This window comes from Chrysemys picta, chromosome 16, assembly GCF_011386835.1.
Source record: "Chrysemys picta bellii isolate R12L10 chromosome 16, ASM1138683v2, whole genome shotgun sequence".
NCBI classification, from domain to species: domain Eukaryota; kingdom Metazoa; phylum Chordata; order Testudines; family Emydidae; genus Chrysemys; species Chrysemys picta.
The window spans coordinates 22,290,095-22,307,031 of record NC_088806.1 but is presented as its reverse complement, the minus strand read 5'-3'; the positions used below and the strand labels follow the sequence as shown (position 1 = coordinate 22,307,031).

At 51.9% G+C, this 16,937-nt stretch overlaps 1 protein-coding gene across 4 annotated transcripts in view; it reads left to right on the top strand.

The window, feature by feature from the left end:
* Positions 1 to 12,857: 12,857 nt before the first annotated feature.
* LOC101947239 (opioid-binding protein/cell adhesion molecule homolog) overlaps positions 12,858 to 16,937 on the top strand; it is an 847,277-nt gene continuing 843,197 nt past the window's right edge. For all 4 annotated transcript variants that reach the window (XM_065570595.1, XM_065570593.1, XM_065570594.1 and 1 more), the window contains exon 1: positions 12,858 to 13,077. The gene's annotated coding sequence lies outside the window, so the exon portion shown is untranslated. The remainder of the gene's footprint in view (positions 13,078 to 16,937) is intronic.

Genomic DNA, 16,937 nt, shown 5'->3' with positions numbered 1-16,937 from the left:
TGTTTTTGAGGGACTGAAGTGGGAAGGAGGGAGGGCGCCTGGGAAATGAACTCCAAGAGGCTGTAACATGCATCGCAGCTGGGTGGAATTAGGCATGGAGGGGAGTGTGGGAGAAGATCTCCATCCCTCCATTTCCCCATGAGCAGGCAATCGCTGCAGTATCAAGACTGTCCTCGTGAGCTGTGATTTCCCATCTCAGAACCCCCCTCCAATATGTAGCCAATTGCACACAAGTTTCTCTTTCCTAGGGTAAATCTGTCCCACGTTTCTCTATAGATTTATTTGTGTTGTAGCTCTACCCGGAGCTGGGTCCCTGCAGTGCTTGGGGCTGTACAGACACACAGGAGGATACAGCCCTGGCCCCAACGAGCTTACCAGTCAAACAAGAACAAGTAGATGAAAGTTCAGGGCATGATGCACAAGACAGATGCTCAGGGTCCCAGCAGACCCAGGGCCAGTTAGTTCTGGGTCTATATATTTCCCCCCATAGGTTTGTTTGTATTCCAAACACTTTGATGACTGGAAGGAAGGAGGTTGGGAGCACTCAGGATTAAAATGTGGGAGTGGGATTGTTGGTCTGAGACAGCAGGGGTAAGGTGGAGATATTATTTCATAAGGGTTCTACTAAAAAGAGCCTGGGACTATTGCTGGATCCTGGATCAAATGAATGGTGTCTAGCCTGGAATGGCCAGGTGGGGGTGCTCTCACCCGTGGAAGTGCAGCAGATGCAAACCAATCCTTGAGGTTTCCCTGCAGACCTCCCTGCTCTGCCCACCATGTAGCTAAAGCAGTCCTTGCAGGACTGTAAAAGGCCTGGCTGTAGAAAAGTCCTCTGATGCTCTTCATAATAATTATTATTCTTTTATTATTTGTGTCATTGTAGCACCTAGGAGTCCCTTGATCCAAGACCCCATGGCGCTAGGTGCTGTACAATCACAGAACAAAAAGACCAATTGCAAAGTCTTTGGAGTAGAGATTATGTATAAGACAAAAGGCACCAGTTGATATGGACTGACAGGCACGGAGACCATGAGGCCATATTGGTCAGCATGATTAGCAAACCAGTTGTTAATCATCAGCTGCCTTGTCCAGTAATTGTCTCTCCCACCGCCATAACCATCATCTTCCCCACCCCCATCCCGCTTCCTTCTCTGGGACCCTGAACCTGTTGATGAGTCCCTCTGTTTTCATCCCTCCTGTCAGACCCCCAAGGAGCATAGCAAAATGCCTGGATTCACCTGCCACCCATCCTTGCTCCCTCACCAGCTGCTCCTCTTGCTTGTTTGGCAACAACAATAAGCCCTGAACAAGGGAGAGGAGGAGGGCAAAGCCATTATTGTTATTACAAGCCCAGCTTCTCCAGGCCTCTGGCAGGAGCGAACTCATTAGTGACTCAAATGGAGCTTTGTTCCACGCATGATTGAGCCCCTGAGGGGAACCAGTGCCCCGCTGCACCTGTGATACAGGGGGCACTGATTCATGCTGGATTAAAGGGAAATTAATGGCAAATGTGAGGTCATTCAGCCATGACCAAGGCATTAGTGTAGCTAAATGGTGCTGATGAAGCTAATCAAGGTGTTTGTTGGGTCATGGATTTTGCAGGGGCACGGGGCTGTCTATGGCTGTGGCAGGAATGCTGAAGGGACCACAGTCTGAAAACTCATGCTCGGCGTGGTTTAAGTGCTGGGCCGATGTGAAAGTCCTAAAGCAGGTCTGGGCGATCCCGCAGATGGGGCCAAGTTTCCAGCCTGAGGCTAGAAGTGAAACCAGGGAGGGAGGCTGGAATGCCTCCTCCGAACGAGTGCTCTCAGCCATCGCTTGGAAAGGCCAGCTGGTCACAGCTCAGGTGTAGTGGGAGTTCCTCAGGACAACTGACTTCTCTGTAGAGACCCTGACTGGCCGGCAGGTATTTTAGACCTCCTTACATCAGGGCTCAGAATGTACCTCTCCCTGGATGGAAGAGACTAAATGGTGACTCGCCCTGGATGGGGGAGCAAAGGTTTGGGCAGCAGGCTGAGCTGGGAGGCTAGCTCTAGCAGTTACAAAACATGCCTTCGTGATAGACTCAGGGAGCCAACAAAATCAAGGTTAAGAGGTGACTTGATTGCAGTCTGTAGGTACCTACCTGGGGAACAAATACTTGATAATGGGTTAGTCTAGCAGAGAACAGTCAAACACACCCCAGTGGCCAAAAGTTGAAGCTAGACAAATTCAGACTGGAAGTAAGGCCTACGTTTTTAACAGTGAGGGGAATTAAGTATGGGTGGTTAACTGTGGTCAGTTGTGATTGGTTCTCCATCACTGGCAACTTGTAAATCAAGCTGGAATTGCTTTTCTAAAAGCTCTAGGAATTATTTCAGGCAGTTCTCTGGCCTGTTACACAGAAGGACAGACACAATGATTACAGTGGTCCCTTCTGGCTTGGGACCTATGGATCTATGAATTCTGATAGCGATGGTAATTTCCTGCAATATTGTTGGGAAACCTTACTGAATTACCTTTAAGTATGAGGTACATTGTATTCAATGAGCGGTTTGTCATAGTATGGGCCAGGACTCTATGGAATCTCTCGAGAGACGGATGTGAGACTTGGGAGTTCAGAGGACTATCCTGAACAAGGGGCCAGACCCGAATGGCCTTTTGGAACAAAAAGTGTGAAGCAGTTTTCCTGGGGACTATCGAGGGGGAGGTGAATGCAAATTCCCACTCCGGTTATGCAAAACTCCACCCTTTTGAAGCTACGTCCTGAAGAGTGGGCCATTGTCTGCTTATTGCCTATTACATGAAGCCAAGATAAAAGGCCCACGCTGTATAAAGAAAGTGGGAACTGTTTCTGGTTGTTCTGGTTCTGAATCTGAGACCGTTCTGAACTTGTAACCACGGGGAAAACCCAGGTTAGGATTTTTGACTCCTACCAGAACTCATAGTTGGAGTCAGGAGAGATGATCTCTGGAAAGCTTTTTAGCATGTTCATAGGTTCTGTTGTTGGTTTTTACTACGTTTTTTCTGTAATGCTTTCACCTTACGAATAAACGTGCTTGCTTGAAAAGAGCTGTGTGGTGACTAGTAACTGTGGGCCATTATGCTGTTGGTAACCTCTGGAGAGAAAGCAGAGTGCAGCCGCTGGCTGTTTAAGCAGTCTGGCTTGCTGGGAATATCACAGTGTAGGCAGGGAACTGCAGCCTGGAAAAACCCTGGTCAGAAGGGAAAGAGACTCAGGTGGTTACCCAAGAGAGGTGATGGTTGAGGAGCCTAGAGCAGGGATACAGGGGCAGTTGCCTTGAACTGTGACACCCCCATTATGGTTATTTGGGGGGGTATCGTCTTCAATCTCTTCCTTCCCCTCATCACCCTTCTGCTCTGCTCTGCCTAAAATAGCATGGCCAGGTGAAGCCTTGCTCAAGTTACTTAGCAACAAACCCCGTCCTGCTCCAGTCAGGGCTTCCCTTGCCTTTGACAGGGCTTGGGCACCCAAGCGTCTTTGAGCCCCAAGCCGCAGTAAGGGCTGAATGTTGAGTCCCAAGAGCTTGTAGGGAGGTGTTTATCGGCTCTGTTGCTTTCTCCCAGGCGAAGCCGCCTGGCGGATGAGAGGCTGCAGTGGGTAGTTCAGCTGCAGCTTGCATTGCTGTGCCTGGCACGGAGGCTGGGGGCAGGAGGAGTGTTTCTAAGGGAAGCCCCACTTGCCTCCCCACAGGCAGACACCATGGCTCGAGGCGCAGTTGCAGCACATCAGTGAATTATTGATCGGTGTTAACGCTACAGCTCTGACAACACCATTACTAGCTTCGACTTCATGTTTAAATCATCACTCCAACGGCTCTGAAATACGCCATCTTTTATTTAATATGTGCTCAACGGCTCTTTCTGAGCCTGTCACCTTCTTTATTCTCCACACTATTGCTCGGGGCTGCGGGGAAGGTGGGCAACGAAACCAAGTGCACCAGGGATGAGGCAGATGGAGGGATCGGGGCTATGGGCAAGCAGATGGAGAATGCATGCAGTAATGGGGATGGGCTAGGGGCTTCAGTTGGATGATGAAGTCAGGTGGAAGATGGGTACCAGCTTCTTGGGTGGGTGGGGGCAGATCATAGTTTGGGTTGTGGATTTTGTTCTCATATAAATGGCTTAGGGCAGCAGGTTTGGGAAGTGGATAACAGTTGGCGTTGAGGGTCACCGGCCAGCCAAGGGGACTTGGGGTTGGTAGGTGAGCCAAGGTGGTGCTGGCACTCAGGTGGAGGGGGTTGGGGTACCAGATTTGGGGATATGCAGAGCAGCACAGGGTTCATGCTACTGGTGAAAAGAGACTCCCTCTTCGCCGAGTGAGATGGAGCTGTTTGCATCTTTGGGCTGTGGGAGAGGGCCAGGGCTGGAGAGAGACTTTGCAGAGATAGAGCGGCCGTCCGTGGTGCATTCTTATTTGTCAAGGCAAAGTCGTGACTGCGTGAAACTGGAGCCCAACATCCGACTGTGTGGCATTGAGCTGATTAACCAGCAAGTGGGAATACGCCAGGCAGAACAGATCTGTCACAGACAGGAAAGGAGCTAAAATAGAGTGGCAAAATTGTTCAGCCAGTTTTCCATTATGTGGCAGGCTCCCAGTGTCAAGCCCCCTCCCCCCCCCATTCCTCAAAAGCAATCCAGACAGCAGCTGTTCTTTCAAAGTTTTAGTAACTTCTTTCAGGGGCGGACAGATGTGAGCAGGCCCCGGGCGATATGGCGGAAAACAGCTTTGATTTCATGATGGGGGCTCTCTCTTCCGCACCTCCACCCCACCTTCATTTATTTGGGGAGCAGGGGGAGGCCGAGAACAGCTGGGGTTGCAGATGTATATTTAACCCCTTTGCTGCTGACTGATAACAGACGCATTTTGGAGTTGCCGTCCCATGGAGCAGCATGGTGGGGGCTCTGCATCCAGCCAACTTCATCCTGCCAAGGAACTGGATGGACCCACCGTGTTCTTGTATCCCCCCCTCCACGCCCACCCCCAAAGCATCTGGAAAAGGTCTGGCGTGTCTAGGAGCTGGTCGATGTGGAGCAGCCAGATGGCGCTGCTGACCCAGTTCTGAAGGCTGCATGCTCTGACTGAGTTGTGGGCTGTCGGTACCAATCCTCACGATTGCCCCCCAGCCAGAGGCCACATGGCCAGCGGTGTCCCACTAGTCTCTGCATGAACCGCTCTGTGGCAGTGGGTGAGGTGCACTCCTGCTCTGGGCTCTGAACAAAGGAGCAGGAAGGGGAGGGTTTGCCACGTCAGGGCGTGTGGGACACGTGCCCATGAATCCATGTATAGACTGGATGGATGGGGGCTCATGCACCATTGCACTTTCCAGCTAGCTGCTTTGTGTGTAAGTTCTCCCTCCCCTGCCAGTTAACACTGACCCTTGAGCTGCGTGGTCAGGGAAAGTAACCACAACCTCAATTCTGGGCTGCGTTTGAGCCCCTCGACGGGCCTGGTGCACAGGGGCTGGAGAGCAGCAGATCTTACCTGTGAGGGCAGTGTTTCCCCAGCACGACTGCCCTGCATGACCCTCCCCCATGCAGGGATGTGCCCGGGGTCTGAGGGGCTGTGACCAGTGCACTTTGTGCTCTGGCCTTGCTCAGCTGCTGGATGGCCTCTTGGGACCTGTTGTAGCCCGAGGTGCCAGTCAGAGCAGCCCCGGGACTGCTTGAGCTCACGCTGGGAGTTGAACTGTCTCCTAGTGGCCCCAGAACCCTGGAGGCCCACAGGCAGCATTTTACGCTCTTGGCCTCCCGAGAGAGGCAGCTTAGAACTGGGGCACGTGGGTTCTGTCCTCCCCCGACACATACAAGCCCTGTGCTTTGTGTGACCTTACAGGTCCTTATACCCCCCAGCTCCTTATTCGTACGTAGCTGCAGCAGATGAGATATGCAGCTGGAGGAGGTGGAGGCCTTAGACACCTCAAGGCAGCACTGCCCAGTGGACAGGATCCAGGAGCCCCGTGTTCGTGTTCGATCACTAGCCCTGTCACTGGCTCTGCATCTTGCTTTCCTCTGCTGGGATATGGGGATAACTATGCCCACCTCCCAGGAGCAATGCAAGGCTTATGCATCCAGTACCTTAGAGCTGCCGAGGGCTCTGCTTCTCCCAGGCACATCTGTGCGCTACCCCTTGCAGCCCGCAGAGAGCCGCGTTGTCTCTGCATCTGGAGCGGGCTTTGCCTCGCACCTTCTCTGCTAGCACAAAAGGGATCTTTCCCCACTTGCATCACCGAAGGCAACAGCCTCAGATATGCCAAGTGTAATTACAGTCCCTGCAACAGAGTGCCCCCTGCTTCCATCCCCAGCCAGGTAACCCCTCCCTTAATGCATTCAGCCCCCAGGAAGCAAGCTGACAGCAGAATCACTCTGTGCTCCGACTCCCAGAGAGAGGGAGAGAATAAACTTTCATCTTTCACGCTCAGGATCCGATGTAAGATGAAAGGCGAGGGGGAAAGGTAAACGCGCGCTCACTTGGTAAAACAGCAGCTGCAGAGGTTATGGCTTACTTACTCCACTGAACTCTCCCCTTAGCTCCAGCCCCCCCGGGACCCCCACCCTGCCTATGGCGCTTACCCCATCTCCCTGCATCCCTCACCCGACAGATGGCACTCCTCCATTTCCGCCCTGCGTACGATGATCCCCCTTTCTCCCCACACCTATCCCAGCACTCAGCCTTCGGCACTAACCCGACTAGGACCCCTCCGGCCTCCATCAGAGAGCCAGTCTAGTGCCCTGTCTCTTCCGAAGCAAGGCCCTGGCTGGGTTACCACCTGGCCTGTTCCTATAGTGATTGCCAGCTCTGGGGTCATTCCTCAGGGATTGCTGTTGATCCTTATGACCCAGCACAAAAGGCCTTTTCGAGAGAGTGGGGGAAAGGAGAGAACACACAGCCGCTCTCTGCTGGTTCCTCTGGGCCAGCCTCTCTCCTCCCCCTCACGCACTGGGTCGTCTTCACTGGTCCTGTTACCAAAGCTGCAGGCCAGCACTGGGCAGCTGCTCCTCTGAACTTTCTGGGGCTGGGAGTAAACACTGGCAATCAGACCAGCTGACGAAGCGCCCATGGGTGAGCACCAACCTGGGCAGAGTGTTGTCAGCCAGGAGAGACTCTCTGCCGAAGCTCTGTCCCTCGCCATCAGCCTGCTTGGCCCGCTGTGCTGCTCGGAGCCAGCCAGCACTGCCCTCGGGGGAGCAGGCTGTACGCCGACCGCCCCCAGAGCAATAAGGGCAATGGGTTGAGCCTCGTTCCCTGCACAGAGCGTGCGCATCCCACCAAGTGCCTTGGAAACCGTGTGTCTGGTGGCTGCCGTTCAGAAGCAGGTCAGGGGGGGTAGAGCAATGGCAGAGCTGGGTGGAGGGTGGAACTGCAGGAGCAGTGAGTGCTGAAATCAGGAGTGAGGGGCAGGGGCAGAGCTGGGTGAGAGGCACAGGCAACCAAGCAAGGGCTGTTGCCCTCAGGCCTTAGGGGTGTCTGCAGGACTGGACTGAACTCGCAGGGAAACGTGCAAGGCGCTGCAGGTAAGATGTGACTGCTAGGGTGGGGCTTTCACATTTAGGAGAAACCCTTCTCCTCTCCTAATAGTTTCCACCCTAGAAACAGGACGGCGCTTACCTAGGCATAGGAGAGCAGGGCCAAGGAAGGCAGACCTTAGGAATCTTCCCCTGGGGAATCAGGGGCCACCCACCCATCAATGGACAGGCTGGTAGCATGTGCGGGTTAGTTCAAGACTGCAGCCAGCTGTGTGCGGCTGTGCGGGGGTTTCTCTGCCCCATGAAGGGATTCCAAGGTCATTTTCAGGCCTTGGCAACATGCCCCTGTTGGGAAGGGCCTGGAGCGGTCTGTGCCCGCTGGCCCTTTCGGAGGGGAGTGGGGCAGCAGCATGCGCTGTCAAGATGCATGTGTCAGGAACACACACCCAGGTGCATGGCAGAGTGTAGCCTGGGGCAGGGCTGTGCAGTCCTGCGTTGGCTGCTGTTGATACGGTCTCTATGGCGTTTTTATCAGCGTCACCATCCAATATCCCCTGGCTGCTTTGTCTTTGCTTTGCATTTTATCAATATTATCATCTGATCCTCTGGTCCCCTTGCGTGGGTTTATTAATATTGCCCTCTGATCTGTGGGGAGCAGCGGTTCTTTATATTCCAGCCCCATCCCTAGCTCCTCCAAGCCCAGATGCCATGTTTAATTAGATTTTTCTCCTTCACTCCGGCAAACACAAACTGAACGCCCAGTATCTCTCTCATGTGCTAGAGTTAGGGCCTTGTATTCCCTGGTATTAATATTCCAGCACCAGCGTGGGCCGATGTTCATCTCCGGGCTAAAAAAGTCCAGAGAGATCTCTCTCATCACGAGCTTCTCTTTGGATGAATAGTGGGGAACTGGCTTTTAACCCCTCCTCTGCTTTTATACAGTCTTATGACACCTGGCGTGATGCGAAAACACATGGAAATACAATGCCCCCCACGGGGAGTCAGGACACCTGGGTTCAAGATGTGCGTACGTTCAAATGATCCGAGATGGAGCACGTGACGCAGGATTCCTGGTTCTGTTCCCGGCTCGGGGAGCGAATGTGTCTGGGGATTAGAGCAGGGGATCTGGAAGTCTGGACTCCTAGGTGGGGCGGGTCAAATAATATTCTCCATGTGCGCTGTTCAGCTAAGGATGCTGTTGAGTGGTGTATATAATTTATTGAATGAATCATCTGTTTTGCCAGTAATTGAGCAGCTCTGCTCTTAGAATCCATCCTTGGCTGGGGGAGGGAGCGTGTCTACAACACACGATTGAGTGTCAGACCCCCAGGGCCCTATTACTGGCTTGTTTGACCCTGAACGAGCCATTTAAGGACCTGCTTCTGACCCCCTCATGCAAGTAGTGCAGTTATCTGCAAAGGAAGTGTTCGTGGGAGGTAGGCTTTTGGGATCAAGCCCTGTAAACTCTCTGTGCCTCGCTTTGCTCTGCAGCTCTCCCGGGGGAAGCGAGAGGAATGGATTTTGGTGAACTCGCTGGGTGAAACATGGGGTCCAACTGGCAAGCATCATTAATGAAGCAGGGGGCCAGGTGTGGAGCTGGAAATCGGCACTGGGAGCCTCCTGCTGCTCGTCGGGAGCTTTCCCAGATCAGAGGGAAGGAAGATTGTTTATGCAAAGTTGGTCAGCTCATTCAGGCATGAAGGAAGCTAATGACTGTTCTCCATGTAGCTCAAATCTTTTGCCAGTTTTGAAGATTAAACTCTTCCCCACATGGTGCGGAAATGTTTGGTGCTCTCTTCGCTAGTGAGACATGTCAATTTCCATCTCTGCCTCCCGCCAGCTTCAGCAGGCTCTTGGGTCTTCCTGGTCTCTCTGCCTTTCCCTTTCCCTGTGGTCTTGGGCTACTCTTGTTTCTCTCGTCCTAGGGAATCAGGCCATGGTTTGCAAAAGGGACTCATGATTTTGGCTGCCTCCATTTTTGGGAGCCCAACTTGAGATGCCTTAAAGGGGACTGGCCTTCAAAAAAAAAAGTTCAGGTCCCTTTGACTATGTCTACGCAGGACAGGATTAACCCCTAGTCTAATAAGGCCCTTAGGCCCTACTGCAGGCCCGCCATTCCATATTGAAGTAACAGCTGAGCAACGGTAGCGGGGCCATCGGAAATGTTTTGTCTCCTTAGAAATTGCTTTGTACAAATGAATCCATCCGGATTGTGAATTCAATTTATGGTGGTTGTGATTTTTGTCTTTGTGGGCTAAATCAGTGTTTGTGGGCCCTAACAATATCAAACTTTGTATGCAGTAGGCCTACAATGGACAATGTCGAAGAAAAGAGGAGGACAGAAATTGAAGGAGATAGAGAAAAGATGACTAAAGCAAATTGATTTGGCTATACCGAGTTATCACTGAATCCAGTGTGATAGAACGTTTCCTAAATGTTGAAACTGCATTACGGCTGTATTTGTCACTAATGACCACTAACTGTAGTGGAGAAGATTCCTTCTCTCTTCTAACAAGAGTCAAAAATGTCCTCCGATCCACCATGACTCAAGAGCATCTCAGTGCTTTGTCCCTCTCGAACACTGAGAATGAAATCGTCAGGTCTTTGAATTATGATGACATTATTCAGGACTTTGCCATAGCTAAAGCGGGGGGGGGGGGGGGGGAGAAATTCTTTGAAGAACTGAGTGTAGTGAGAGTAGAATCAACTTGTTACATATTTACAGATTTATGGAAAACTATGGAGATACATGTTTGATGACCTCATAACTTTTTTTGCAATATGTAATTCTTTCTTAGGCCCTTCATAACCTTCATCCAGCCCTGTATTGACGCTGGTAAAAAAGACCCCTGGAACGGCCGCAGCTGGCCTGGGCGAGGGGGCGAGATTCGGATCCCAGACTCCAGCCTGAGTGGGAACGTCTACATTGCTAATTTAGTCCCACAGCCCAAGCCCGCTGACCCAGAGTCTGAGAGTTGGAGCTGTATCACAGTGTAGACATACTCTTTTTAAGGCGTCTCAAGTTGGGCACTGAAAATCACTAGTCACTACTGGTCCCAGTTCTCATTTCCAGCTGAGCTCTCCTGCTTCCCTCCCTTCTAGCTCCCTGAAATAGCTGGTGGTGGGTTGGTAACACCCAGCAGTGCCCTGAAAAGCCCCAGGGTGGCTTCAGCAGCATTGTTTGCTGCTAGGGGCAAAGTGAAAACCTATCCCCCCGCAAGTGAGTTCACCAGAATCTCCTTTACTGAGGTGAAGGGCTCTCTCTCGAACTGAAGCAACAAAAGGGGTTTTAATGGGAGACAGGAAGGTAAATGTGCTTAAAATAGTCCAGTTCTCTGAGCAGGAAGCCGGACTTCTGGTGTCATCTTCTGCCCAAGCTCCATCACTGAGGCTGCTGTTTTCAAGGCTGATTGGGGGGCTCAACTGGAGTCTGATTCTCCATCGGTGCAAAGCACCCAGGTCCCTGGGCTGCAGTTGGGTCCCTTGGCATCTAGTACTAGATTCTCTAAAATGGATGCACCCAAATCCGAGTCTGCTTCTGAAAATGTGCCTAGCCTGCCATCCCCGTCACAACACTCAGGCCTCTCAGGACAAATGTGCTCCGCTTTGGAGGGCCCGTGCTCTGAGGACAAGAACGCTCCTAGGTTCCTGGCCCCTCAGCTGTCTCCACCCCCATGAGGACACCCCCTTGTGCCCTGTCCCAGCCTCGCTGCCTTCCTCTCCCTCTCACCCCTGCCTACAGCACCACACTGAAAAGCCTGAGACCGGCTGCCCCCCTCCTAGCGTTCCCTTCCTCCTCCTGCAGCACCAGGTACAGTGCTGGCCATGACTGGAGGCAGGATAATGGGTCAAAAGGACCAATAATGCCATAGGATCTGGGTTGTTCCTGTGCCTGGGATGATGGTTCTAGGACTCTGGCCCTCTGGTTTTGTATCTTGCTGCTTGTACCTGGTGGGGTCACTCAAATGGGTTTTATGGCCAGCTGCTGCAGGGCCCTGTGGGAACTGGGATGGAAGGTGAGTGACCTGTTGCTGGTTCCAGAATTGCAGGTTCACTTTTTCCATGGAGATGGAGCCATCTGGCAGCAAGCAACTTCCTCCAGGCCCCTGCCCAGTTCCTCCCCTCTGCTTGTACCCCCTGAAGTGGCCTGTGGCACAGCACCGGGCTGCTGATTGCAGTCCCTCTGGACCTGCTGTCCTTCCCGTCTGCTCCCCCAAGCTGCTCCCTGTCTGCAGGAGCAGCTGTTGGCACCCAGAGGGCATAGACCCTGCCTCCCCGGGGCTCTTTGCATCTCCCTTCTCTCCCCCTCATCATCGCAAAGCAGTTGCCAGAGAAGCATATTTGCCGGAGTCAAGAGAAACCTACTGAAGCTATTTATCTGGGAGAAGCAGCCACTTGGGGCAAGTGTTATGGTCAGGAGGAAGAGGCACAACTGGTGGAATGGAGCAAAGGCAGGGCCTGTGTTTGTATGGAGACAGAAAGCAGCTCCTGGGGGAGAAATCCTCACCCCATGAAGAAGAAAGGGAGAAAGCCCCCGGTGCTCCGCTGGCAATGGAGTAGGGTAAATGGAGGACAGGCCAGCTGGTGCTCCAGTTCAGCATCCCCAGCGGTACTGAGCACTAATCTCAGGATAAGAGAGAAGCCAGGACTCTGACTTAGGGGCCGGATCTTGCTCCTGTTGATTTCAAAAGGAGCAGGAGCCGACATTGACCGATCAGCAATGACGGGTGGCATCGTTAAATGGGGTGCAAGGGAGTTCCTGTCTCCCCTGGATTTTCAGTGGAATCTGGGCCCCTCCCTCCTTTAAGCCCCTTTTGAAAATGCCAGGCTCTATTCCTCAAAGCTGGTCCAGAGGGCCTTCAAACTCCCTGAAACAGGGGGAGTTAGGGCACCTTAGCAGCCTGCTGGATCAGACCCAAGGCTTCCAAGGAAAGTGTGAGGAGGGGTCACGTTTAGCACTATCACCACCCCCATTTTACAGAGGGGAAACTGAGGCAGGGGGTCAGACAGGCAGAGCCAGCAGCAGAACCTAGTTCTCTGTTCCGTCCCAGCCTGCACGCTAGATTATGCTGCTGCCCAGTAGCACTGGAAGGAGTCGGGGTGGAGGGAGGGGGCAGTCACCGCTGTGTGTGTGTCAGGGTGATGGGTGCAGCCGGATGACAGCAGCAATAACACAACACCAGGTTTCCCTAATGCACATGCTGGATGCCGCCTCCTTCTAACCTGCAATCTCTGCTTCCTGCAGCCTAACCTGCCTCTCTCAAACCTCAGCAAGACCTGAAGAGCTTGTTTCAGGTCATTTTGCACAGCTGCTCCTGCTAACTGCTGATTGTCACACCTAACGGCCTTTAAATGAGCCCCAGCTGGGCTGGCAGGAGCCTAAGGGCCTTGCTGTCAGGGAGTAGCTCAGTGCCCCACAGGGCCAGCAGTTCTCTGCAGCAGAAGGGGCTCTCTCTGGCATCCACAACAAGCCAAGTGGAGGGACTGACTGATTTGTTCCTGCCTAAAGAATTGCCCCCTTGGTAGGACTAAATGGGAAAGGGGTCTGTGCTGCATTGGGATGAGCAGAAGGCAGCCGATTTGGGGACAAGAGGAGCGGAGGAGGAGGGGGTAAGTCTAATTCACCCATTGCTCCCCATAGACATGCCCCAGGAGTCAGAAAAAGTTTCTGTCATGGGACAGTCTGGTATTAGCAGTGTCATTTCTATCATGGTACAGGGGCGCTGGACCAGTGTGTATAGCTGGGGTGCTGAGAGCCATTGAACCAAACTGTAAAGCCTGTGTCTGATGGAAACCAAGCCAGGGGGTGCAGCAGCACCCCTAGGTCCAGCACCTATGCCACGGTAGCATCTAGAACCCACCATCAAGATGGGCACCATTGGCCTAGGCTGTAAGACCCATTTCCAGACCCAAAAGCGGGTGGAATCACAGACAAAGAGCAGGTTGACACTGAAAAACACACAGCTGTGTTCTTAACTTGGGTTTAAAACAGCAGTGAAGACACAGAAACTGGGTTTGTAACTGGGCTTAGTAGCTCAGGGTCAACCCCAGGCTGCGCTACAGGGTTTTCTGTGAGCTGCTAACCTGAACTGTCCTGTCTTCACTGCTATTTTTACTGGAGTTAAGCAATGCACCTTGTTACAGAGCAGCCCTCCTCAAAGCGTGTGAGGGCTGTTAGCCCTGTTGTATGGATGGGGGACTCAGGCCCAGAGAGACCAAGTGGCTTGCTGAGGTCACCTAGGGAAGCTGTCAGACCTGGGACTTGAACTCAGATCTCCTGAGTCCTAGTCCGCTGCATACGCTACAGAAACCTTCAGGCTTGTCTACGCTTAAAAGGCTGCAGCGGCGCCACTGTAGCGCTTCAGTGTAGACTCTACCTATACTGCCGGGAGGGGTTTTCCCATCGCTGTAGTCAGTCCACCTCCTGAGCAGGTGCTAGCTAGGTTGGTGGAAGAATTCCTCCAAGCGCTGACTACATGGGGACTTAGGTCAGCTTAATTGTGTCGCTCAGGGGTGTGAGAGCAGCCCTTTCTTGCTAAACTCATGGGTTATCCTTGGGAGGGAGCAGGATGGGAGAGTAATTTTCCTGTTTGGAGCACTATTCCAGCAGACCCCAAATAGATCAAGCAAGGAAATGGCAAGAAACCACACCCTCTACCTTATAAATTCCTTGGGAGCCCATATTCCTCCCTCCCCCACTTTCCAAACAGACAGGTGGGAAGAAAACCTTGTCGTTCTCCTGACAAGCCTATCCCAGCTCCCGTGACTCACTTCAGTTCGGTTTCCTACCTCCTGTGTGTTAAAATCCAACCTTACTGAATCATAGAATATCAGGGTTGGAAGGGACCTCGGGCGGTCATCCAGCCCAACCCCCTGCTCAAAACAGGACCAATCCCCAACTAAATCATCCCAGCCAGGGCTTTGTCAAGCCTGACCTTAAAAACCTCTAAGGAAGGAGATTCCACCACCTCCCTGGGTAACCCATTCCAGTGCTTCACCACCCTCCTAGTGAAAAAGTTTTTCCTAATAGCCAATCTCAACCTCCCCCACCGCAACTTGAGACCATTACTCCTTGTTCTGTCATCTGCTACTCCTGAGAACTGTCTAGATCCATCCTCTTTGAAACTACTGAGCCGCCCACCAGGAACAGCTTCAGTGTTCCAGCCAGAAAATGATACAACTTCTTCGCTGGGATCCCTAAGGCTGCATCTGGCTTTGGGTCTGGGCTGGGAGAAGATTGCTCACGCCTCAGAGCTCATGACTGTAAACACAGTACCATTTTACTCATTATGTCAATCTTCCTCCGTGTGAGTCATTCTCTGCCTCAGATAAGTTGCTGCACAAGTAATAAAATACTTTCCTGAGTGAAAAAAGTTTGTATTAATATTAGTCACACCTCAGGACTGAAACCATGATCTGGGGCCCTTTGTGCTAGGAGCAGTACAAACATAGTAAGGGGAAATCTCTGCCCCAGATTGCTTGCCATCTAAATAGAAAAGAGGTGGGTGAAAGGAAAGAGTACTAGCTTCCTTTTACATGTGGGGAAACTGAGGCACGGAGTGATGAAGTGACTTGCCCAAGGTCACGCAGGAAGTCTGTGGCAGGGATGGGCATAGAACAAAGCTCTCCCGAATCCTGGTTCAGAAGACCATCCCTTTTGCTATGGTTCTCCCCCGCCACCCTCCATTAGCATTGGAGAGCCAATACCGCTAAAGTAAAGCAAGCTGCATTTCAGTCTGGCTTGTGCATTGCCAACAGAAATGTGAGCTAACCTTTGGTTGTGGAATCTTTTATAGGATGTGAGGGAGAGAGAATCCAGCTTGACTTTGAGATCCTAGGCTGAGCTGGCATGGATGGCAGTGAGAAGATCCCCTTCTTGGATCAGAGAAAGAGAGAGAGGAGGTCTTTTTACTTGATGTGATAGTTGAGGCAGTAAATGTAGAACCTCAAGGGTCTTGGTGGTCAAGTCCCATGGAAGTGTGGAGAGACCTGTGCTAAGAAAGGTGTGTGTGAAGGGGGGGTTTTGAAATGAGCTTTGATTGAGTCTCTCTGGTGTAGTCCATGGATATGATACTCATGGGCCAGTAGGAAATAACCTCCATCTAACACATCTTCCTAAAAACTGAGTTGGGGGCTCAGAACAACACAGGAAGCAGTGGCCATTGCTTTTTAATTTGTTCTCCCAGGACTTCATGTCTCCAGCAAGTGCAGTCTGCTTTGGTGGCTTCTGTACGCACTGGTGTCTGTGACGGGGTGGCCTGCCTTCTTAAGGGTAGTAGGGTCTAGGCACCGTACCCCCTGTTCTACAATGTGACCCCTTTAAGGTGTACCCAGGTGTTGGAAATGACACGGGCAGATATGGGGAGAGAGGAAGGGGTCATGGGTTCTATTCCTTTAAAGGCCTGGGACAGAGAACCTTGTAGAGAGGGTGGTGGCAAAAGGGGGTGGGGGTTGGTTGTCTCCTAACCAACTGGAACTAGCTCTGGGCTGTAAATATGCCACCTCTTCCCTCCAAACAGGGAGGTGCCATGGGGGGAAGGTGGCTGGTTAGCAGCCTTGCATGAAATATATTATTAAAATGATTATCGGTGTTCATGCTTCAGGGCATATTGCTGGTCACCTGCTGGGGTCAGCAAGGTCTTTTGGAAGTTACAGAATTACGCAGCTGGCCTGGTGCAATGTTTTCCCTGTGAAATGTTCAGCATGGGCCAATGCCATGTTGCACAGACCATTGGGCTGTTTCTGTAGCATTAGCTAACAGTGAACGGCACGGCTATACTCACCAGTTCGTACGCTTGCCCAGAGGAGATTCCAGACCTTGGCTTTTAGGCCTTAAGCCTGCAAAGACATTCGCAAGTGCTTAACATTAACCATAATTAGTCCCATTGTCAGCTCCTCAGAGCGGGGATGATGTTGTTGATGTGTAGGGTGACCAGATAGCAAGTGTGAAAAATTGGGACAGGGAGTGTGGGGTGGTGGGGTGGTGGTGGTAATAGGTGCCTATATAAGACAAAGACCCAAATATCGGGACAGTCCCTATAAAATCGGAACATCTGGTCACCCTATTCATGTGTGTGTTCAGCACCAGTGTTTGGCACTGAACATTTATTATATGTAATCCACCCCATTTTCCACAAGGGGGCAGCTTTCGGCATGCCAACCTCCCACGAAGGGCTTGTCTCCATTAGAAAACTGTACGGTAGTGCTTAACTATACTGGTGTTCAAGTGATACAATTACTTGCACGCTGGGGTGGGGGTTTTGATCAATAGAAAGGTGTTTCCCTGTATCGGAAGGGGAATAAGTTACACTATATAAGGCACCTTTACACCAGTATAACAGTGTCCAGGCTAGGGGTTGCACTGGTATAAAATTACACCCTGACCTGCGATAGTACAAAACTGAGCATATATCAGGCCTATGAGGCGTGTTTGTCTCCCCCGCGGCTCTGCTCGTCTCTGCTTGACGTAT